Below are 26,623 nucleotides of genomic sequence, written 5' to 3' on the forward strand. Positions count from 1 at the left end.
TTGGGATCAAGCCCCACATCAGGCTCTCCGCTTTGCAGGAAGCCTGTCTCCCCCTTCCTCTCTTTCTGTCTCTCTGCCTACTTGTGAACCTTCTCTCTCTGTCAAATAAATAAATAAAATCTTAAAAATCAGAAATCAATTCTCCAATAGTTCTAGACATAGACATAACTAGATATACACACATACATATATACCTTTTATTTGTATATAATTATTTGTATTTATTTATTTTTAATATTTCATTTATTTATTTGAGGGAGAGAGTCCAAGTGCACGAGTTGGGGGAAGTGAAAAGGAAGAGGGAGAAGCAGACTCCCTGCTGAATAGGGAACCCAGGGCAGGGTTTGATCCCAGGACCCTGGAACCAAAACTGAGCTAAGGCAAATGCTTAACCAAATGAGCCACTCAAATGTCCCATAAATATTTGTATTTAATTATATACATATAATATGTATAAATCCATAGATACACATATCTGTGATTGTGCAGAATCCCAAACATTTTTTAAAACTTGAATTAATTCCTTATATAAAGATTTGATATCAGTGTCTGTACATGCACATATGTTTTTCTGGCTGGATGCAATATACTTTATTGATGGTACATGAAACGATAGGGTTCCCTAAACCCCTCCACTTCTTCAAGGGGTCTGAGATAGAAACTGTGTTGATGATGAGTTGGGACAAGAACTCACTGTGTTACGATGAGTTGGGACAAGAACTGTCCAACAGCTGAGGGCCTCTCTCTTTTTCTTATACCGTCAGTGGGGTTTCTGGTCCAGGGGGCTCTTACTGCTTGGAGACCATATGGGCCATAAGGTCTATTACTCTGTTGTTATAGCCAAATTCATGGTGGTACTAGGAAATGAGCTTGACAAAGTAGTCACTGAAGCCAATGCCAACCCCAGCATCAAAGGTGGGTGTCACTATTAAAGTCAAACAGACAACCTGGTTCTCAGTGTATCCCAGGATGTCCTCGAGGGTGCCCTCTGTTGCCTACCTCACCACTTTCTTGATGTCATCATTTTTGGCAGCTGTCTCCAGGCAGGAGGTTAGATGCATAACTGACCCATTGAGGGTGGGGACATGCCAGTGAACTTCCTATTTGCTCGGGGATGACCTTGCCCACAGCCTTGACAATGCCAGTAAAAGCAGAGATGATGTTTTGGGCAGTTCCTCAGCTGCCACACCACATCTTCCAAGAAGGGCCTCTGTAGTTTCTGTGTGGCAGTGATGGCATGGACTGTGGTCATGAGTCCCTCCATGATACCAAAGTTGTCATGAATGACCTTATCCAGAGGGGCCAAGTAATTGGTAGTGCAAAAGGTATTGTTGACAATCTGGATGGAATTGTCATACTTCTCATGGTTCACACTCCTCACAAATGTGGAGGCACCAAAAGAATGATGGACAGAGATGACGGCCCTCTTGGTCCCACCCTTCTAATGAGTCCCAGTCTTCTCCATGGTAGTGAAGTGAATTCATTTTCAGTATCAACCCATTTGTTGTTGGTGGTATCTTGGTCTTGAAAGAGTGAAATGGGCTTTCCATTGATTACAAGTTTCTTAATCTCAGTCTTAACTGTGCCATTGCATTTGCTATGTGTGGAGTCACACTGGGATATGTAGAACATGTGGCTTTAATGAAGTTGTCATTGATGGCAAAAATATCCATTTTGTCATAGTTAAAAGCAGCCCTGGTGACCAAGCCTAATATGGCTAAATCTGTTTACTCCAACCTTCACCATCATGTCTCTGAGACCTGACTGATACTACATAAGAAGATGCATCTGTCTGTCAAATGAGGAGGAAAAGATAGAGCATGCATGTATTTTTTAGATAAATTAAAGATTTTTAGTTCAATGGATCCTTAGCTTCTAAATAAGGAGAGGGACTACTCATTTGTACATACTGTGAGTCAAATATTGACCATAGTGACCACATAAATACCCTCCGCACTCCATGCTGAAGTCTAACATTAAAAATTACCATTCCCAAATAAAAATCAAAACTACAATGAGATACCACCTCACACCAGTCAGAATGGCTGAAACGACAAATGCTGGTAAGGATGCAAATCCTACCACCTACACTGTTGGTGGGAATGCAAGCTGGTGCAACCACTCTGGAAAACAGCATGGAGGTTCCTCAAAAAGTTGAAAATAGAGCTACTTCATGACCCAGCAATTGCACTACTGGGTATTTACCCTAAAGAGACAAATGTAGTGATCTGAAGGGGTACGTGCACCCAAATGTTTATAGTAGCAATGTCCACAATAGCTAAACTATGGAAAGAACCTAGATATCCATCAACTTATCAATGGATAAAGAAGTTGTCACACACACACACACACACACACACTATGCAGCCATCAAAAGAAATGAAATCTTGCCATTTGAGACAACATGGATGGAACTAGAGGGTATTATGCTTAGTGAAATAAGTCAATCAGAGAAAGAATTATCATATGATCTCCCTGATATGAGGACATTGAGAGACAATGTGGGGGGCTTGGGGGGTAGGAAATGAATAAATGAAAAAAGATGGGATCAGGAGGGAGACAAACCATAAGAGACAGTCTCACAAAACAAACTGAGGGTTGCTGGGGGTAGGGGATTAGGGAGAGGGTGGTGGGGTTATGGACATTGGGGAAGATATGTGCTATGGTGAGTGCTGTGAAGTGTGTAAACTTGGTGATTCACAGACCTGTATCCTTGGGACTAATAATACATTATATGTTAATAATTTTTTTTTTAATTACCATTCCCAGTTTCAGAAAAAATTCTTAAAAGTATTTCCTAGCATCAACTAGAATATTTGTACTGTGGTAATGAACAGTCATTGAAGGGTTTAAGCAGACAGAAAAAATGACTCTGGTTACAATCCAGAAAATAGATTGAAGGAAGATCAGGATTTGCAATGGTTGAAACAAACAAACAAACAAACAAAAAAAGTCAAGATCCAAGGCACCTGGGTGGCTCAGTTGGTTGAGCAACTGCCTTCAGCTCAGGTCATGATCCCAGAGTCCCAGGATCCAGTCCCATATTGGACACCCTGCTCAGCAGGGAGTATGCTTCTCCCTCTGACCCTCTCCCTTCTCATGCTCTCTCTTACTCACTCTTTGTCTCTGAAACAAATAAAATAAATAAATTAAATGAAATTTTTTTTAAAAAAATGGCAAGATCTAGAACTAAGATATTAGTACTGAGAATGAAAAAAAAAAAAAAAAACACCTTAATGAGGCATTTTCAAGAAACTTGAAATTTTCTTACAAAAAATGCAAGCCTGCCAGGGGAAATGGAGAAGAAAATTACATCTAGGAATGTGAATTAAGAGACACAATTAATTGTGTTTTTGTTTTTGTTTTTATTTTTTTAAAGAGATAAAGATCACTTGCATGGCAGGGGGAAAGGTACAGGGAGAGGGAAAGAGAGAATCTTAGGGAGCTCCATCCCTTTGTGGATCCCAGCATGGGGTTTGATATCATGACCCTGAGATCATGACCTGAGCCAAAACCAAGAGTCAGACACTTAACCATGTAGACACCCCATGATGAACTGTGGGGTTCAGTGAACTGAAATTTTCAGTGAAGATAGGGAATACAGAGGAAGAGTAGACAAATGATGCAGAATAGCAGTGAAATAAGGCCAACTGCTGTCATGTTCCATTTTAGGATGAAATAGTAACAAGAAATAAACTACATGGATGAATATCCAACCTTTGTAGCAACATGGACGGGACTGGAAGAGATTATGCTGAATCAAGTAAGTCAAGCAGAGAGAGTCAATTATCATATGGTTTCACTTATTTGTGGAGCATAACAAATAGCATGGAGAACATGGGAGTTAGAGAGGAGAAGGGAGTTGGGGGAAATTGGAAGGGGAAGTGAACCATGAGAGACTATGGACTCTGAAAAACAATCTGAGGGTTTTGAAGGTGCGGGGGGTGGGAGGTTGAGGGAACCAGGTGGTGGGTATTATAGAGGGCACGGATTGCATGGAGCACTGGGTGTGGTACAAAAACAATGAATACTGTTATGCTGGAAAAAATAAATTAATTAAAATTTTAAAAAATAAATAAACTACATGCAAGATTTCAAAGACATAACATGAAGTAAGGAATGTTGTAGAATGAATGTAAATACATAAAATATGTCTTTTAATACTACTTCTTAGCCATATGCATGGTTGAATTTATTATCTGTAAAGACAGTTCCATGAAGTCGCTCTGCACATTCAAAAATTTTATTATAGTCACCTTTTGAACTGCCCTTAAAAAGCACACTTTAAATTAATATGGAGGACACACTCTAAAACGACATTATATTTCAAAATTAGTAGGAAAAATGCAAAATAGGAAGAATGGACTATGAGGAAGCAATGGCCTTTACCCAAGACTGCTTTATTCTTTCTGTTGCTGCTTCCTGATTTCTTTAAAATACTGAGCAAAGAATTAATGTTTTACATAGTGAAAAAGTCTTCCATACACTCATCAAAAATCAGTGTCTGTCACTCTCACAGAGGTGAGAGTCAACACATAAATTACATGGTCTGGGCACATCACAAGCCTCAGAACAATATATTATGTAGTCAGATCCATAATTATATGAGAGACTGTGTGTGTGTGTGTGTGTGTGTGTGTGTGTGTATGATTACAGAACACTTTTTGCCTGTTGCCACAACTACCACCACACAATATACAGTATAATATGGTGAATTACAGCAGTGGAGCCCTTTTCTTTCTGAGAGAAAAATACTTACAGAAGCTTGGAATTAAAAGAGGAAACAAAAAACAAGGACACCAGAAGGCTTCAGAGCTTTAGCCACATCAAATATTAAACACATCCTAGCAAGATTATCATAAATCTCAACACTAATAGCCTATATACATCAGTTTCTATTATCTAGTACAAGATGTTCTGCTTTCAACAAAAAATTACAAAGTGCAAAAAGAGGAAGGAAAAAACCCCACTATCTGAAGACACAAAGCTAGCCACAGAATCAGAGCAGATAGAACATAGATGATGGAGATATCTAATATGGAATTGAAAATAATTATGATTAATACAGTAAGAGTTCTAAAGTAAAAAGTAACTTGCAATAGCATATGACTAATATAAGTGTGGAAATACCAACTGTAAAAAGGATCAAAAGAGATGCTAGAAGTCAGAAACACTGTAACTGAAGCAAAGAATGTCTTTAATGGGCACATTAGTATATCGAAGAAGGCAGAGGAAGGAATCAGTGATCCCTGAAGATCGCTCAAGAGAAACAAACTGAAATGCAAAGAGAAAAAAGAGAAAATTTTAATAGAGCACAGCATCCAAGAATTATGGGACCATCTCAACTTGTAACATATACGTATACATTATTGGAATACTGGAAGGAGAAAAGGGAAAAAAAAGAAAAAAAATGAAGAAATAGTGGCTGTAGAACTTTTCAAAGTTAATGACAAAACCAGAAATGGAAAATTAAAGAACACCAAACAGGACACATAAACAAAAGCAAAAACAACAACAACAACAACAACAAAAAACCATACACACACATAACTATTCGTATTCAAAATGTAGGAAAAAAGAAAGAATACCTCAAAGTAATCCAGATGAGGAAAAACAGAGTGGCTATCTAGAGAATAAGATGCTATTTATTTATTTATTTGGTGGGGGCTGGGACACAAGAAAATACACGACCATTTTTCTTTTTTTGCTTTCTTTCTTTCTTTCTTTCTTTCTTTCTTTCTTTCTTTTCAGTGTAACAGTATTTATTGTTTTTGCACCACACCCAGTGCTCCATGCAATATGTGCCCTCCTTAATACCCACCACCTGGCTCCCCCATCTCCCACGCCCTGCCCCTTCAAAACCCTCAGGTTGTTTTTCAGAGTCCATAGTCTCTCATGGTTCACCTCCCCTTCCAATTTCCCTCAACTCCCTTCTCCTCTCCATCTCCCCATGTCCTCCATGTTATTTGTTATACTCCACAAATAAGTGAAACCATATGATAATTGACTTTCTCTGCTTGACTTATTTCACTCAGCATAAAAATCATGGACGTTTTTCTATCCCCATAAGTTTTGATGTGTGAAATAATCAGAATAATATTTTAGAACATACTCATGTATCTCCAAAAGATAGGTACATCCACACTTTTAAAAAGAAAATGTAAAAGGAAGGCATTTTGTATGGTAAGTAGTGGTGGTGGTGTTGGTGTCAAAATGTTTAGCACACACATTCACAAGCTTTTGGGGGGGAAAATGTTGGGCATACACTATGTTGATAAGTCTTTTTTTTACTGATACTTTTAAATTCAGATGATCAAATAAATAAGCAGAAGGCATAGTAGAATAAGTCATACACAAAAGTAATAATGGGAACTGTATAAAACACTGCCTTTTATGGGTAGTGACCTTTGAATAAGAAAAAGAAGAGGGGGAAGAAGAAGGAGGAGGAGGAGGAAATCCAAAGCAATAACAGAACCAAACGCTGGTGAGAATGTGAAGCAACAGTAATTGTCATTTGTTGCTGGTAGGAATACAAAAATGGGACAGTCACTTTGAAAAACAGTTTGTCAGTTTCATACAAAACTAAGTACTCTTCCCATAAGGTCAATAATTGTGTTCCTTGGTATTTACCCAAAGAAGATGAAAATTTATGACTACACAAAAAACTGCACACAAATTTTTAGAGCAGCTTAATTCGTAATTGCTACAATTTAGAAAAGAACCAAGATGTCCTTCAATAGGTGTATGGATAAATAAATATTTGGTACATCTAGACAATAAAATATTATTAGGAATATACAAGGAAAGGGAAAAAATTAAGGGAGATCATAATAAAAATGGAAGAAAAAGAAAATATATGGAAAATAGCTATCAGCCTACACATTCAGAAAATAAAGGGGAAAAAGGGGAGAAGAAAGAAGGGAAAAGAGAGAATAAGAAAAAAAGAAATTTTAAAAGAAAAGAAACAAGTAAAAGAGAAAAAAAGGAAAAACTACTTCTGAAAACTCATGAATCCAGAATAAAGTTTGAAAGACTGCTTAGGAAGTTCAATATCTTAAAACACACATACACATAGGGTTAACTTAAAAGGTAAATATAAAGCCATGCAACAAAGAACAATCTAATCTTGACAATAATACTGAAAAGTAAAAGGAAAAAAGAGCATAAGAAAAAAATTTTAAGTTTGATAATAAAAGAAAGTTATGAAAAGATATAAACTAAAATAGAATCATAAGTCAAATGAGTTGAAAAAATCCTTAAATTCTGATGTTGCATTTTTCAAAGCTATGATTAATATAATATACAGAAAGGAACTTCTTCAAAATTCAGAATGTTTTTAAATGACAGGAAATAATTTAATAGATGCAGAAAACAATGGAGCATTTAAAATGTGGAAGTGCAGGGGCACCTGGGTGGCTCAGTGGGTTAAAGCCTCCACATTTGGCTCAGGTCATGATCTCAGGGTCCTGGGATTGAGCCCCAAATTGGGCTCTCTGCTCGGTGGGGAGCCTGCCCCCCACTGCCTGCCTCTCTGCCTAATTGTGATCTCTGTCTGTCAAATAAATAAATAAAATATGTTTTTAAAATGTGGAAGTGCAGTATGCTGCAGTAGAGTAAATAAGCAGTGGAAAGGAGTAAACACAGATACCTACCAGGAAAAGATGAAATAAGCAAAATATAATTACAAAAACAGATAAATGAGTGGTGCTAGATACATAGGCAAAGATATATACAGTTAAACTATATTGAACTATGTTACATTATTATGAATAATGTGTAATAGTTATTAAAAACAAAAAACTGAAATAAATATTATCAGATTGAATTGAAGATGGCAATTAAAATGAACCACCAGTAAGCACATATTATTGAGTACCATGTTGGGCCATTTAGTGAAGGTGCTAGGTTTTGGAAATAACATGTTCAACTACTTAAAGCCCCTATTTTCACTGAATTTCCATTCCATGGATGAAATAGATAATTTTAAAGAAAATGTCTAAAATTCAAATACTAAACTACAAGAATTTTCTTTTCACTTTTTAGGTATTGATATAACTTTTTCACGTGGTCTTTGAAAACAGCAAATGATGGAATATTTTGTTAGAGTTTGATAGAGGAAGCAATCTATTATGGTGATACTGAATTTTAAGAGTTTAATTTATTTTGTTCTTTTTAAGATTATTTATTTATTTACTTATTTGGAGGGTATGCATACAAATGGGGGAGGGTAGAGGGCAGGAGAAAGGGAATTCAAAGAAAATCTCACATTGAGTGCAGCGTCCAATCTGGGACTTCATCCCATGACCCTAAGATCACGACCTGAGGTAAAATCAAGGGTTGGATGCTCAAAAACTAGCCACCGAAACACTTCCCCCAAAATTTTAAGAAATAAACCTAGTTGGCTATGCACAATTATGAAAATCATGATAAAATAAGAGTATGTGACAACCAAGCAGCCACTACAAGAAATATAAAGGGGGGTTCTGTAAAAGAAGAAAGAACCCAAGAGAGTCATAGAAGAGAAATTTATGGAGACAATCTATAGAAACAACGACTTCAAAGACAACACAATGTCAATAAAAATGTATCTCTCAATAATCACTCTCAACATGAGCAGCCTAAATGCTCCCATATAACAGTACAGGACTGCAGATTGGATAAAATTACAGAATCTGTCCATATGTTGTCTACAAGAGACCCATTTTGAACCTAAGGATACATCTAGACTGAAAGTGAAGGGATGGAGAAGTATCTTTCATGCCAACAAACCTCAAAAGAAAGCTGAGATAGTGATCCCTATATCAGATAAATTATATTTTAAACTAAAGACTGCAGTCAGTAATAAAGAAGGACACTACATCATTCTTGAAGGTCTATCCACCTAGAAGATCAAATAATCATAAATATTTACGTCCCCAATATGGGAGCAGCCAACATAGAAGACAACTGTTAATCAAGATAAAGAGTCATATTGATATGAATACCTTAATAGTAGGGGATCTTAACATACCACTCACAGTAATGGACAGATCATCGAAGCAGAAAATCAATAAAGAAACAAGAGCATTGAATGACACATTAGACCAGATGGACCTCATAGATATATACAGAACATTCCACCCTAAAACAACAGAATACTCATTCTCCTCAAGTGCACATGGAATGTTCTCCAGAATAGATCACATACTGGGTCACAAATCAGGACTCAACTGATCCCAAAAGATTGAGATTATGTCCTGCATATTCTCAGACCACAATGATTTGAAACTGGAACTCAACCACAAGAAAAAGTTTGGAAGAATTCAAAAACCTGGAAGCTAAAGACCACCTTGTTTAAGAATGTTTGGATCAACCAGAAAAACAAAGAAGAACTTAAACAATTCATGGAAACCAATGAAAATGAAGACGCTTCAGTCTGAAACCTATGGGATATGGCAAAGGTGATCCTAAGGGGGAAATACATAGTCATCCAAGCCTCACTCAAAACAAATTGAACAATCCAGAATACACCAGCTCTATTTACACTTTAAAGAACTGGAGAATTAACAACAAATTAAGCCCACACACAAGACAGGAAATAATCCAGATTAGAGCAGAGATCAATGAGATAGAAACTAGAGATAGAGTAGAACATATCAACAAAACTAGAAGCTGGATATTTTGAAAGAATCAATAAGATTAATAAACCATTGACCAAACACTAATCCAAAAGAAAAGAAAGCGGACCCAAATTAATAAAATTATGAATGAAAAGGGAAAGATCATGACTAACACCAAGGAAATAGAAACAATCATCAAAAAATATTCTCAACAGTTATATGCCAATAAATTGAGCAACCTAGAAGAAATGGATGCATTCCTGGAAACCTTATAACTTCCAAACTGAATCAGGAAGAAATTGACAAACTGAATGGGTAAATATCTAATGATATTGAAGCAGTGATCAAAAACTTCCCAAAAAACAAGAGCCCAGGACCTGACAGATTCCCTAAAGAATTCTACCAAACATTCAAAGAAGAAATAATACATATTTTCCTGAAGCTGTTTCAAAAAATTGAAGCAGAAGGAAAACTTCCAGACTCTTTTTATGAAGCCAGCATTACCCTGATCCAAAACCAGGCAAAGACCCCACCAAAAAGGAGAATGTCACAATATCCTGATGAATATGGATGCCAAGATTCTCAACAAGATCCTAGTTAATAGGATACAACAGTACAGTAAAAAGATTTTCCACCAGAAACAGGTGGGATTTATCCATGGGATGCAAGGATGGTTCAACAGTAGCAAATCAACCAATGTGATAGAACAAATCAATAAGAGAAGAGAGAAGAACCACATAGTCCTCTCAATTGATGAATAAAAAGCATTTGAAAAGATCCAGCATTCCTTCTTGATTAAAATGATTCAAAGTACAGGGAAAGAGGGAATATTCCTCAACTTCATAAAATCTATCTATGAAAAATTCACAGCAAATATCGTCCTCAATGGGGAAAAGCTGGCAGCCTTCCCTTTGAGATCAGGAACACAAGGATGCCCACTCTCACCACTTTTGTTCAACATACTATTAGAAGTCTAGCAACAGCAATCACACAACAAAGAGAAATAAAAGATATTCAAACTGGCAATGAAGAAGTCAAACTCTCTCTCTTTACAGATGACATGATTCTTTATATGGAAAACCCAAAAGACTCCACCCCCAAACTGCTAGAACTCGCACAGCAATTCAGCAATGTGGCAGGATACAAAGTCATGGTACATAAATCAGTTGCTTTCTTATACACCAACAATGAAAATATAAAAGCAAAATTAGAGACTCAATTCCATTTACTATAACACCAAGAACCATAAGATACCTGGGAATAAACCTAACAAAAGAAGTAAAGGATCTGTACTCGAGGAATTACAGAACACTCATAAAAGAAATTGAGTAAGACACAAAAATATGGAAGAGCACTCCATGATCATGGATCTAAAAAATAAACATTGTTAAAATCTCTATACTGCCTAGAAAAATCTATACTTCCAATGCCATCCTGATCAAAATTTCACCAACATTTTTCAAAGAGCTGGAACAAACAATCCTAAAATTTGTATGGAACCAGAAGAGACCCTGCATTGCTAAGGAAATATTGAAAAAGAAAAACAAAACTGGGGGAATCCCGTTGCCTTATTTCAAGCTTAGCTACAAAGCTGTGATCACCAAGACAGCATGGTACTGGCACAAAAACAGATACATAGACCAGTGGAACACAGTAGAGAACCCAAATATGGACGCTTAACTTGATGGTCAAATAATCTTCAACAAAGAAGGAAAAAATGTCCAGTGGAAAAAAGACAATCTCTTCAATAAATGGTGCTGGGAAAATTGAACAGCTAGCTATGAGTAGAAGAATGAAACTCGACCATTCTCTTATACAATACACAAAGAAAAGTTGAAATGGATAAAAGACCTCAATGTGAGGCAGGAATCTATCAGAATCCTAGAGGAGAACATAGGCAATAACCTCTTCAAAATTGTCCACAGAAATTTTTTCAAGATATGTCTCCAAAGGCAAAGGAAACAAAAGCGAAGATGAACTTTTGGGACTTCATCAAGATCAAATGCTTCTGCACAGCAAAGAAACAGTCAACAAAACAAAGAGGCAACCCACAGAATGGGAGAAGATATTTGCAAATGACAGTACAGACAAAAGGTTGATATCCAGGATATATAAAGAATTTCTCAAACTCAACACACACAAAACCGATAATCATATCAAAAAAATGGGCAGAAGGCAAGAACAGACACTTCTCCAATCAAGACATACAAATGGCTATCAGACACATGAAAAAACGTTCATCATCACTACCCATCAGGGAGACTCAAATGAAAACCACATTGAGATATCACCTTATACCACTTAGAAGGGCTAAAATTAGCAAGACAGGAAACAACATGTGTTGGAGGGGATATGGAGAAAGGGGAACCCTCTTACACTGTTGGTGGGAATGCAAGTTGGTGCAGCCTCTTTGGAGAACAGTGTGGAGATTCCTCAAGAAATTAAAAATAGAACTTCCCTATGACCCTGCCATTGCACTCCTGGGTATTTACCCCAACGATACAGATGTAGTGAAAAGAAGGGCCATTTGTACCCCAATGTTTATAGCAGCAATGGCCACAGTCGCCAAATCATGGAAAGAACCAAGATGCCCTTCAATGGACGAATGGATAAGGAAGATGTGGTCCATATACCCTATGGAGTATTATGCCTCCATCAGAAAGGATGAATATCCAACTTTTGGAGCAACATGAATGGGACTGGAAAAGATTATGCTGAGTGAAATCAGTCAAGCAGAGAGAGTCAATTATCATATGGTTTCACTTGTTTGTGGAGCATAACAAATAGCATGGAGGACATGGGGAGTTACAGAGGAGAAGAGAGTTGAGGGAAATTGGAAGGTGAGGTGAACCATGAGACTCTGGACTCTGAAAAACAGTCTGAGGGTTTTGAACGGGTAGGGGGTGGGAGGTTGGGGGAAACGGGTGGTGGGTATTGGAAAGGGCACAGATTGCATAGAACACTGGGTGTGGTGCAAAAACAATGAATACTGTTACACTGAAAATAAATTTTAAAAATTAAAAATAAATAAATAAATAAAAACTAAACATATATAAACAATATATAATATATTATATATAAGCTACATATAATATATTTAATCTTCTTGACTGTGTTTCTGTTGACACCCCTAGCATTGTAGGAGGAGAGCCGGCAGCTCAGAAAAAAGCCAGTTGTGAGACAAGTGGAAATCTTATTCTTAAAGATGACATATTTCTACAGAAGCAATTTGGGCTAGAGAAATTAAAGTTCCAGAAAGATAGAAGATTTCAGAGAAGGGACCAATGTCTACAGGTGTTTTGCACAGGTGTTTTGATCATTTGTTATATCCAACCTTTGGTCAAAATGAATATTTGGATTTGGCAGTGGTAGAGGACCCCTTCTGTGAGTCAGACAAATCAAAACCACTTTTGGAAGTGCACTATGATTAGAGTGTAAACTTTAAAAAATGAGGACCTTAAAAAAATAGTTAATTTTACTCCTAAAGACCTGTGTCGATCTCTAAAGCTGTGTGTTATTCAAGGTAATGAATTAAGCAAATCCAGAATTTTCTTCCACAAGCTATTTGCCAAATTTTGAAGATGACTAGAGCAGGAGTCCTAAGGAGATAATCTCTACATTTCTGATATGCATACAGATTCTGTGTGCTCATAAGACATGCATCCCATCCCCACCTCAGAGTGTTAATTTGAATCTTTGGAGAGTAACACATCAGATATAAGAGTGATCCAGAGATAGGCTGGGTCTATCTAAATAAATGCAGCTTCAATGCAAGGTAATGATTCCTGTTTGGATTAAGTCGATCAACCTCACCTCTATTCTTCATATCAAAGAAAACAGGAACTTATCAGAAACACACAAGGATTTTTTTAAAAACTATGTCTGACAAATAACATGATAGACAATAAAAGACAACAGAAAAATAATAAATGATATAGATATTACGGTTAAGACATTATGATCATGTTTATTATTAATGGTATGTTCAAAGGAATACAAAAAAAGATTAAAAATGGAAATTGCAACAGATATTTTAAACCTATATAAAAGAATCAAAGAGAGGAGGAGTAAGATGGCAGAGAAGTAGCAGGCTGAGACTACTTAAGCTAGCAGGAGATCACCTAGATAGCTTATCTAAAGATTGCAAACACCTGCAAATCCATCGGCAGATCAAAGAGAAGAAGAACAGCAATTCTGGAAACAAAAAAACAACCACTTTCTGAAAGGTAGGACTGGCGGAGACGTGAATCCAAAGCGACGGGAAGACAGACCCCGGGGGAAGGGGCCTGCTCCCGGCAAGCAGCGGAGCAACGGAGCACAAAATCAGGACTTTTAAAAGTCTGTTCCACTGAGGGATATCGCTCCAGAGGCTAAACCCGGATGAAGCCCACGCGGGGTCAGCGTGGCCTTAGGTCCCGCAGGGTCACAGAAGGATCGGGGGTGTCTGAGTGTCGCAGAGCTTGCGGGTATTGGAACGGGAAAGCCAGCTACAGAGACAGAGCCGACAGTGAGCTCACAGCTCGGTGTTACCTTGAACCGGTCACAGGCTCAGTGAGATTGGAGGACGGCCGGAGGTCAGGCAGACGGGAGTAACTGGCGCTGTTCTCTCAGGGCACACTGAGGAGTGGGGCCCCGGGCTCTCAGCTCCTCTGGACTGGAGACCAGGAGGCTGCCATTTGTGTTCCCCTCCTCTGGAACTCTACGGAAAGTGCTCAGGGAACAAAAGATCCTGAAAGCAAACCCGAACGGATTACTCAGCCCAGCCCCTGGTAAGGGCGGTGAATTCTGCCTGGGGCAAAGACACTTGAGAATCACTACACCAGGCCCCTCCCCCAGAAGATCAACAAGAAATCCATCCAAGACCAAATTCACCAACCAAAGAGTGCGGTTTCAATACCAAGGAGAGCAGCAGAATTCCAGAGAAGGAGAAAGCAAAGCACGGAACTCAAGGCTTTCTCACTGTGATTTTTTTTAGTCTTGCAGTTAATTTATTTTTTTTCTTTTTCATTTTTGTTTCTTTAGTAGTCTTCTGGTAAATTTTTTTTTAACTTTTACCCTTTTATTTTTTAACGTTTTTTAACTAGTTTATCTAATATACATACTTTTTCTTTTTTATATTTTTCTTTAATCGTTTTCTTTTATTTTAAATCTTTTCTTTTCTTTTCTTTATTTCTTTTCTTTTCTTTTCTTTTCTTTTCTTTCTTTTTTATCTTTCTTCCTTTTTAAACCTCTTTTTATCCCCTTACTCCCCCCCCCCTCATGATTTGGGATTCTTCTGATTTGGTTAAAGCACATTTTCTTGTGGTAGTTGCCACCTTTTTTTTATTATTATTTTATTTATATATTTATTTATTTAATTTGTTATTTTTTATGAACATATATTTTTAACCCCAGGGGTACAGGTCTGTGAATCACCAGGTTTAGACACTTCACAGCACTCACCAAAACACATACCCTCCCCAATGTCCATAATCCCACCCCCTTCTCCCAAACCCCCTCCCCCCAGCAACCCTCATTTTGTTTTGTGAGATTAAGAGTCACTTATGGTTTGTCTCCCTCCCAATCCCATCTTGTTTCATTTAATCTTCTCCTACCTACTTAAGCCCCCATGTTGCATCACCACTTCCTCATATCAGGGAGATCATATGATAGTTGTCTTTCTCTGCTTGACTTATTTCACTAAGCATGATACGCTCTAGTTCCATCCATGTTGTCGCAAATGGCAAGATTTCATTTCTTTTGATGGCTGCATAGTATTCCATTGTGTATATATACCACCTCTAGTTGATCCATTCACTGTTGATGGACATCTAGGCTCTTTCCATAGTTTGGCTATTGTGGACATTGCTGCTATAAACATTCGGGTACACGTGCCCTTTTGGATCATGACATTTGTATCTTAAGGGTAAATACCCAGTAGTGCAATTGCTGGATCATAGGACAGTTCTATTTTCAACATTTTGAGGAACCTCCATGCTGTTTTCCAGAGTGGTTGCACCAGCTTGCATTCCCACCAACAGTGGAGGAGGGTTCCCCTTTCTCCGCATCCTCGCCAGCATCTGTCATTTCCTGACTTGTTGATTTTAGCCATTCTGAATGGTGTGAGGTGATATCTCATTGTGGTTTTGATTTGTATTTCCCTGATGCCGAGTGATATGGAGCACTTTTTCATGTGTCTGTTGGCCATCTGGATGTCTTCTTTGCAGCAATGTCTGTTCATGTCCTCTGCCCATTTCTTGATTGGATTATTTGTTCTTTGGGTGTTGAGTTTGCTAAGTTTTTTATAGATTCTGGACACTAGTCCTTTATCTGATGTGTCATTTGCAAATATCTTCTCCCATTCTGTCAGTTGTCTTTTGATTTTGTTAACTGTTTCCTTTGCTGTGCAAAAGCTTTTGATCTTGATGAAATCCCAATAGTTCATTTTTGCCCTGGCTTCCCTTGCCTTTGGCGTTATTCCTAGGAAGATGTTGCTGCGGCTGAGGTCGAAGAGGTTGCTCCCTGTATTCTCCTCAAGGATTTTGATGGATTCCTTTCGCACATTAAGGTCCTTCTTCCATTTTGAGTCTATTTTTGTGTGTGGTGTAAGGAAATGGACGAATTTCATTTTTCTGTATGTGGCTGTCAAATTTTCCTAACACCATTTATTGAAGAGGCTGTCTTTTTTCCATTGGACATTCTTTCCTGCTTTGTCGAAGATTAGTTTACTGTAGAGATTAGGGTCTATTTCTGGGCTCTCTATTCTGTTCCATTGATTTATGTGTCTGTTTTTGTGCCAGTACCATGCTGTCTTAATGAGGTGCAATCAAAAATGGAGGCTCTCACTGCTAGGATAAATGAGGCAGAAGAAAGAATTAGTGATATAGAAGACCAAATGACAGAGAATAAAGAAGCTGAGCAAAAGAGGGACAAACAGCTACTGGACCTTCAGGGGAGAATTCGAGAGTTAAGTGACACCATAAGACAAAAAAAATTAGAATATTTGGGATAAGAGTCTGTCCAACAAGAAGATTTAACAATTTTAAATATTTATGCCCCCAACATGGGAGCAGCCAACTATATAAACCAATTTTAACAAAATCAAAGAAACACATCAACAATAATACAATAATAGTAAGGAACTTTAACACTCCCCTCACTGAAATGGACAGATCATCCAAGAAAAAGATCAGCATGGAAATAAAGGCCTTAAACGACACACTGGACCAGATGGACATCACAGATATATTCAGAACATTTCATCCCAAAGCAACAGAATACACATTCTTCTCTAGTGCACATGGAACATTCTCCAGAATAGATCACATCCTCGGTCCTAAATCAGGACTCCATTGGTATCAAAAGATTGGGATCTTTCCCTGCGTATTTTCAGACCACAGTGCTCTAAAGCTAGAACTCAACCACAAAAGGAAGTTTGAAAAGAACCCAAATACATGGAGACTAAACAGCATTCTTCTAAAGAATGAATTGGTCAACCGGGAAATTAAAGAAGAATTGAAAAAAAAACATGGGAAAAAATGATAATGAAAATACAACGGTTCAAAATCTGTGGGACACAACAAAGGCAGTCCTGAGAGGAAAATATATAGCGGTACAAGCTTTCTCAAGAAACAAGAAAGGTCTCAGGTACATAACGTAACCCTACACTTAAAGGACCTGGAGAAAGAACAAGAAAGAAACCCTAAGCCCAGCGGGAGAAGAGAAATCATAAAGATCAGAGCAGAAATCAATGAAATAGAAACCAAAAAAAAAAAAAAAAAAAAAAAAAACAACAACAACAATAGAACAAATCAATGAAACTAGGAGCTGGTTCTTTGAAAGAATTAATAAAATTGATAAACCCCTGTCCTGACTTATCAAAAAGAAAAGAGAAAGGACCCAAATAAATAAAATAATGAGTGAAAGAGGAGAGATCAAAACTAACACCAAAGAAATACAAACTATTATAAGAACATACTATGAGCAACTCTATGCCAACAAATTTGACAATCTGGAAGAAATGGATGAATTCCTAGAAACATAAACTACCACAACTGAACGAGGAAGAAATAGAAAGCCTGAACAGAGGCATAATCAGTAAGGAGATTGAAACAGTCATTAAAAATCTCCAAACAAACAAAAGCCCAGGACCAGACGGCTTCCCGGAGGAATTCTACCAAACATTTAAAGAAGAACTAATTCCTATTCTCCTGAAACTGTTCCAAAGAATAGAAAGGGAAAGAAAACTTCCAAACTCATTTTATGAGGCCAACATCACCTTGATTCCAAAACCAGACAAGGATCCCATCAAAGAAGAGAGCTATAGAACAATATCCTTGATGAACACAGTTGCGAAAATTCTCACAAAAATACTAGCCAATAGGATTCAACAGTACATTAAAAGGATTATTCACCACGACCAAGTGGGATTTATTCCAGGGCTGCAAGTTTGGTTCAACATCCGCAAATCAGTCAATGTGATACAACACATCAATAAAAGAAAGAACAAGAACCATATGATACTCTCAATAGATGCTGAAAAAGCATTTGACAAAGTACAGCATCCCTTCCTGATCAAAACTCTTCAAGTGTGGGGATAGAGGGCACATACCTCAATATCATCAAAGCCATCTATGAAAAACCCACCACAAATATCATTCTCAATGGAGAAAAACTGAAAGATTTTCCGCTAAGGTCAGGAACACGGCAGAGATGTCCATTATCACCACTGCTATTCAACATAGTACTAGAGGTCCTAGCCTGAGCAATCAGACAACAAAAGGACATTAAAGGCATCCAAATCGGCAAAGAAGAAGTCAAATTATCACTCTTCATAGATGATATGATACTATATGTGGAAAACCCAAAAGACTCCACTCCAAAACTGCTAGAACTTGTACAGGAATTCAGTAAAATGTCAGGATATAAAATCAATGCACAGAAATCAGCTTCATTTCTCTAAACCAACTGCAAGACAGAAGAAAGAGAAATTAAGGAGTAAATCCCATTTACAATTGCACCCAAATCCATAAGATATCTTGGAATAAACCTAACCAAAGAGGCACAGAATCTATACTCAGAAAACTATAAAGTACTCATGAAAGAAATTGAGGAAGACACAAAGAAATGGAAAAATGTTCCATGTTCCTGGATTGGAAGAATAAATATTGCGAAAATGTCTATGCTACCTAAAGCAATCTACACATTTAATGCAATTCCTATCAAAATACCATCCATCTTTTTCAAAGAAATGGAACAAATAATTCTAAAATTTATATGGAACCAGAAAAGACCTCGAATAGCCAAAGGAATATTGAAAAAGATAGCCAAAGTTGTTGGCATCACAATTCCGAACTTCAAGCTCTATTACAAAGCTGTCATCATCAAGACAGCATGGTAGTGGCACAAAAACAGACACATAGATCAATGGAGCAGAATAGAGAGCCCAGAAATAGATCCTCAACTGTATGGTCAACTAATCTTCGACAAAGCAGGAAAGAATGTCCAATGGAAAAAAGAAGCCTCTTCAAAAAATGGTGCTGGGAAAATTGGGCAGCCACATGCAGAAAAATGAAATTGGACCATTTCCATACACCACACACAAAAATAGACTCAAAATGGATGAAGGACCTCAATGTGCAAAAGGAATCCATCAAAATCCTTGAGGAGAACACAGGGAGCAACCTCTTCAACTTCAGCCGCAGCAACATCTTCCTAGGAACATCGCCAAAGGCAAGGGAAGCAAGGGCAAAAATGAACTATTAGGATTTCATCAAGATCAAAAGCTTTTGCACAGAAAAGGAAACAGTTAAAAAAATCAAAAGACAACTGACCGAATGGGAGAATATATTTGCAAATGACATATCAGATAAAGGACTAGTGTCCAAAATCTATAAAGAACTTAGCAAACTCAACACCCAAAGAACAAATAATCCAATCAAGAAATGGGCAGAGGACATGAACAGACATTGCTGCAAAGAAGACATCCAGATGGCCAACAGACACATGAAAAAGTGCTCCATATCTCTCGGCATCAGGGAAATACAAATCAAAACCACATTGAGATATGACCTCACACCATTCAGAATGGCTAAAATCAACAAGTCAAGAAATGACAGATGCTGGCAAGGATGCGGAGAAAGGGGAACCCTCCTACACTGTTGGTGGGAATGCAAGCTGGTGCAACCACTCTGGAAAACAGCATGGAGATTCCTCAAAATGTTGAAAATAGAACTACCCTATGACCTAGCAATTGCACTACTGGGTATTTACCCTAAAGATACAAATATAGTGATCCAAAGGGGCACATGCACCCGAATGTTTATAGCAGCAATGTCCACAATTTCCAAACTATGGAAAGAACGTAGATGTCCATCAACAGATGAATGGATCAAGAAGAGGTGGTATATATACAGAATTGAATACTATGCAGCCATCAAAAGAAATGAAATCTTGCCATTTGCGACAACATGAATGAAACTAGAGTGTATCATGCTTAGCGAAATAAGTCAAGCAGAGAAAGACAACTATCATATGATCTCCCTGATATGAGGAAGTGGTGATGCAACATGGGGGCTTAAGTGGGTAGAAGATGAATCAATGAAACAAGATGGAATTTAGAGGGAGACAAACCATAAGTGACTCTTAATCTCACAAAACAAACTGAGGGTTTCTGGGTAGAGAGGGTTGGGAGAAGGGGGGTGGGATTATGGACATTGGGGAGGGTATGTGCTTTGGTGAGTGCTGTAAAGTGTGTAAACCTGTGATGCACAGTCCTGTACCCCTGGGGATAAAAATATATGTTTATAAAAAATAAAAAAGTAAAAAAAATAATCAATGAACTTATTGGAATTATTACATCATCTAAGTGTAAATACATATTAAATCATTGTAATACCAGTTGAATGCTGGAACTGTAAATTGGAAGTCAGGTACATAATGAATGCCCAAAATAAGACAGAAAATAAAAACATAGAGGATAAGTGACATGTGGGGCACAGTCAATAGTTCTAATATGATTGTAGGTTGGCATCTCAGAAGAATAAGTGGGAGAACATAAGGCAGGAGCAGTATTCAAAGCCAATATTGCAAAGAATTTTCTAAACTGTGGTAATATCAACTCACAGACAAGAAGCTTGAGGAAATCCACTTTGGAGATACTCAGTGGTCTCTTCATTGAAACTTACTGAAATTAATGCAGCAAAATCAGTATGAGTTTAAAACCCTTGGGGGGGGGGCAAGATGGTGGGGAATAGGCGGAGGCGCCTTTTCAACCTGTACCCTAAGTGAGCTTATTATCTACCAAAGAACTCCGATCACCCATGAAATCAGCCTGAGATCAGAATTATACATGTCTGGATCTCTACAGGGGCAGAAGTCCCCAGTAGGCAGGTAAAGCGGAGTTGGAAGGGCAAACTGATATCGGAAGATAAACAAAAGGGGGACGGAGCCACCAGAGGCGACCGGTTGGAAAGTAATACCCCAATCCAAGAGTGCCCTGTGTCTGGGGACCAGTATTAACTTGGAGTCCGGTTGAAAGCACTCAAAAAGAGTAAAGGATGGGGGGGGATTGTGGGAATTGGGGTGGCTAGGGACAGGGGCTTAAGTCCCCGGTCCCAGGACAGCCTCCCCTGGCGCTGAGCCAGAGAGAGTGTGGCGGAGAAACCAGGTCTTGGTCCCTAAGCCGCCAGCATGCCCGAGGACGCGTGGGGTCCAGCTCCCGTGAGGGGCTGGGAGCCTCACCAGACAACAGAACACGCAAGCCCTGCTATAGAGCCTGAGATGCACGCACCCCTCATCCTCCTCTGAGAGAGGTACACAAAGGCCCAGCCAGGGCTCCTTGACTCATACCATTGTTTCAGAGCCCAAGACACAAGCCCCAAACTCTCCCCTGAGAGAGGTGCACGAAGGCCCAGTCTGGTGCTTTCAGACCTGTGCCCCGTTCTCAGAGCCTGAAACGTGTGCCTGAAATGCGTGGGCAACCCACAGCCTACCCAGAAAGGTGTGCGCAAGCCAGGTGTTCTTAGACCCAGAAAGACCAGGCATTCCCAGCCCGGGCCAGTGGGAAAATTTCAGTGTGCAATTGCTGCTTGGAACCTCTCTGGTGATATGGAGGTGCCCAGACAGCCGCTGTTGCTGCCGCTGCCGTGGTTCGGGGTACAAGCAAAATCCTGCATCCCCAGGGACCGAGACTCGGAACCTGCTCTGCCAATGGTCAAGGGGGAACTTCTTTGGGCTCTACAGCCAGACTGAGGCTTCTCTCTGAGAGGGAGGTCAGGGTGCATTTTGTTTTCCTCTAAAACTACAAAAACCATCAAAAGTGGTCAAGGTGAGAGAAAAAAAAAAAAAAGTGAACAAACATAAAAACCGCCAGAGAACAAAAGCCTGAAAAAAAAGTTTCCTCACAGCCCACTCCCTTGAGGGGGGCAGGAGGACTTAAATCATGGACTGAAAACCCACGTGGCATGCCCCTCCCTCAGAAAACAAACCAAGAAAGGAAAAAAAAAAAAAGAGAGAGACTAAAAGAGAACAACCACCACTACTTCATAGGACAACTTCTATTTTTAACTCATTCCCACTATTCTGGTTCATTTTTTTATCATAGATAATTTTTTAACCTATTTACCATCAGAGTGAGCTGTCCAGTACATCAAATTCCATAATAACCTTCTAACCTGAAATTTTTGATACATACACCTGTGTTTTTCTTCTGCATTTCCATTTTTCAAATTTCTTTTTTTTTTAATTTTAGTTTAGTATAATCTATTTATTCCTTTTTATTTTTATTTTCTAATATTCATATAGAGGTAAACTTCAAAGTAATCCCCTTTCCCCAATCAATACTGCTCCTATGGGTAAACAAATTTTTAAACCCCCTTTATCTTAGGAAAGTTGAATCCTTTAACAAAGATATCAAGATACATCCAGGAAGAATCAAAACTACCTTCCTCGCCCACACTAAGAATTTATAACCAATCTCCCATCTTTTCCTTCCACCACTGTTTCTGTGTATGTCCTGATTTACACTTGGGGTTCTTTTTGACGAGGTTCTTCCTTTATTGGCATATATATATATATATATATTTTTTATCAGTCTTTTTGTTTGTCTGTTTTTGTTTGTATACTTCATCAATCTTACCTTGGGGCCCATTTGGGCTGAACCTTCTCTTTCATCTTCCCTTTCTTTCCTCTCTCTCTCTCTCTTTTTCTTTTTCTTTTCTTTTGTCTCTCGTTTGGGTGGGGAATCCTGATTGCTCAGAAGTGTTCCAGGGTGCACCTTAACTGCACTACGGTCAATACATCCAACTACATCTGTTCATATATCTCTCAACAAAATGACTAGGAGGAGTAATGCCCAACAGAAGAAAAATAAAGAGGATGTACCTTCTGCAACAGAGCTAATGGCTATCAACATAGACAATATATCAGAAAGAAAATTCAGTCTAACAATTATCCAGGCAATAACTAGGTTGGAGAAAGCCATGGATGAGCAAATGGAATTGATTAGGGCTGAGATGAAAGCGACCAGAGATAATGTTCACAATGTTAGGGCTGAGCTAAAAGCTACCAGGGTCGAGTTTCACAATGCTCTCACTGAGTTCCAATCTAATCTAAATTCTCTCAAAGCTAGGCTAACTGAGACACAGATAGAATTAGTGATCTGGAGGACAAACAGATAGAGAGAAATGATCAGGAGGAAACCTAGAACAAACAGCTTAGAAACCATGAAAAAAAATCAGGGAAATAAATAATGCCATGAAACATTCCAACGACAGAATTATTGGAATCCCTGAAGGGGAGGAAAAAGAAAGAAGTCTAGAAGATATAGTGGAACAAATCCTTCATGGAAATTTTCCCAATCTTGTGAATGGAACCAGTGTTCATGTACTAGAGGCCGAACAGTCTCCACCCAAGATTATAGATTCCAAAAAAACATCACGACACCTGATAGTCAAATTGAGGAATCATAATTGTAGGTATAATCTCTTGAAAGCTGCTAGTACAAAGAGGTTCCTTGCTTACAGAGGAAAGCCCATCAGAATAACATCATACCTGTCCACAGAGACCTGGCAAGCCAGAAAGGGCTGGCAAGATATATTCAGGGCATTAAATGAGAAGAACATGCAGCCAAAATACTTTATCCAGCAAGACTGACATTCAAAATGGATGGAGAGATAAAGAGTTTCCAAGACCAGCAAAGCTTAAAAGACTATGCAACCATCAAGCCGAAACTGCAGGAAATATTAATAGGGGGTTCTATAAAAGAGGAAAAATCCTAAAAATAGCGTTGAACAGAAATATAGAGACAATCTACAGAAAGATGGACTTCAAAGGTAACATGATGTCTATAAAAACGTATCTATCAATAATCACTCTCAGAGTGCATGGCCTAAATGTGCCCATCAAATGGCACAGGGTTGCAGATTGGATAAAATGACAGGATCCATCCATATGTTGTCTACAAGAGACCAATTTTGAACCCTAAAGATACACCCAGACTGAAAGTGAAGGGATGGAGAACCATCTTTCATGACAATGGGACTCAAAAGAAGGCTGGGGTGGCAATTCTCATATCAGATAAATCATATTTTAAACTAAAGACTGTAGTCAAAGATCCAGAAGGACACTACACCATTATTAAAGGGACTATCTACCAAGATGATCTAACAATTGTAAATATCTCAGCCCCCAATATGGGAGCAACCAATTACATAAGAAAACTTAATCAAGATAAAGAGTCATATGATATGAATACATTAATAGTAGGAGATCTTAACATGCCTCTCTCAGAAATAGACAGATCATCGAAGCATAAAATCAATAAAGAAACAAGAGCATTGGATGACACACTGGACCAGATGGACCTCATAGATATATACAGAACATTCCACCCTAAAACAACAGAATTCAATTTCTTCTCAAGTGCACATGGAACCTTTTCCAGAATAGACCACATACTGAGTCACAAATCAGGACTCAACCAATACCAAAAGACTGAGATTATTCCCTGCATATTCTCAGATCACAATGCTTTGAAACTGGAACTCAATCACAGGAAAAGTTTGGAAGGACTCAAACACCTGGAAGCTAAAGAACAACTTGCTTAAGAATGCTTGGATCAACCAGGATATCAAAGAACTGAAACAATTCATGGAAACCAATGAGAATGAAGACACTTCAGTCCACAACCTATGGGATACAGCAAAGGCAGTCCTAAGGGGGAAATTCATAGTCATCCAAGCCTATCTCAAAAAAATTGAAAAATCCAGAAGACAGCAGCTGTCTCTACACCTTAAAGAACTGGAGAATCAACAACAAATCAAACCAACTCCACACATAAAGGGAAATCATCAAGATTAGAGCTGAGATGGATGAGGTAGAAACCAAAGATACAGTAGAAAGTATCAGTGAAACTAGATGCTGTTTTTTTTTTGAAAGAATCAGTAAAAATCAATAAACTATTGCCCACACTAATCCAAAAGAGAGAAAGCTCAAATTCATAAAATTATGAATGAAAAGGGAGAGATAACAACGAACACCAAGGAACTAGAAACAATCATCAGAAGTTATTATCAACAGTTATATGCCAATAAGCTAAGCAACCTAGATGAAATGGATGCATTCCTGGAAAACTATAAACTACCAAAATTGAACTATGAAAAAATTGACAACCTGAATAGACCAATATCTAGTAACGAGATTGAAGCAGTGATCAAAAACCTCCCAAAAAACAAGACCACGGGACCTGACGGATTCCCTGGGAAATTCTACCAAACTTTCAAAGAAGAAATAACACCTATTCTCCTGAAGCTGTTTCAAAAAATTGAAGCAGAAGGAAAACTTCCAGACCCTTTCTATAAAGCCAGCATTACCCCGATCCCCAAACCAGGCAAAGACCCTACCAAAAAGGAGAATTTCAGACAATATCACTGATGAATGTGGATGCTAGGATTCTCAACAAGATCTTAGTTAACAGGATCCAACAGCACATTAAACAGATTATCCACCATGATCAAGTGGGATTCATCCCTGGGCTACAAGGATGGTTCAATATTCGCAAATCAATCAATGTGATAGAACAAATTAATAAGAGAAGAGAGAAGAACCACATGGTCCTCTCAATTGATGCAATAAAAGCATTTGACAAAATCCAGCATCCATTCCTGATTAGAACGCTTAAAAGTATAAGGATAGAGGGACCTTTCCTCAACTTCATCAAATCTATCTATGAAAGACCCACAGCAAATATCATCCTCAATGGGAAAAAGCTTGCATCCTTCCCGTTGAGATCAGGAACATGACAAGGATGACCACTTTCACCACTCTTGTTCAACATAGTATTAGAAGTCCTAGCAACAGCAATCAGACAACAAAGAGAAATAAAAAGTATCCAAATTGGCAATGAAGAAGTCAAACTCTCTCTCTTCACAGATGACATGATTCTTTATATGGAAAACCCAAAAGACTCCACCCCCAAACTACTAGAACTCATACAGCAATTCAACAACATGGCAGGATACAAAGTCAATGTGCAGAAATCAGTGGCTTTCTTATACACTAACAATGAAAATACAGAAAGGGAAATTAGAGAATCGATTCCATTTACTATAGCACCAAGAACCATAAGATACCTGGGAATCAACCTAACCAAAGAGGTAAAGGATCTGTACTCGAGGAACTACAGAACACTCATGAAGGAAATTGAAGAAGACACAAAAAGATGGAAAACCATTCCATGCTCTTGGATCAGAAGAATAAACATTGTTAAAATGTCTATACTGCCTAGAGAAATCTATACTTTTAATGCCATTCTGATATAAATTCCACCAGTATTCTTCAAAGACCTGGAGCAAATAATCCAAAAATTTGTATGGAATCAGAAGAGACCCGGAATCGCTAAGGAAATGTTGAAAAACAAAAACAAAACTGGGGGCATCAAGTTACCTGATTTCAAGCTTTATTACAAAGCTGTGGTCACGAAGACAGCATGGCACTGGCATCAAAACAGACACATAGACCAGTGGAACAGAGTGGAGAGCCCAGAT

The 26,623-nt window shown here is 38.3% G+C and overlaps 1 pseudogene; it reads right to left on the minus strand.

Moving 5' to 3' along the window:
* Positions 1-788: 788 nt before the first annotated feature.
* On the minus strand, positions 789-1,746 carry LOC131837897 (glyceraldehyde-3-phosphate dehydrogenase-like; annotated as a pseudogene).
* Between the last annotated feature and the right edge of the window lie 24,877 nt (positions 1,747-26,623).

Source organism: Mustela lutreola, chromosome 8, assembly GCF_030435805.1.
Source record: "Mustela lutreola isolate mMusLut2 chromosome 8, mMusLut2.pri, whole genome shotgun sequence".
Taxonomy (NCBI): domain Eukaryota; kingdom Metazoa; phylum Chordata; class Mammalia; order Carnivora; family Mustelidae; genus Mustela; species Mustela lutreola.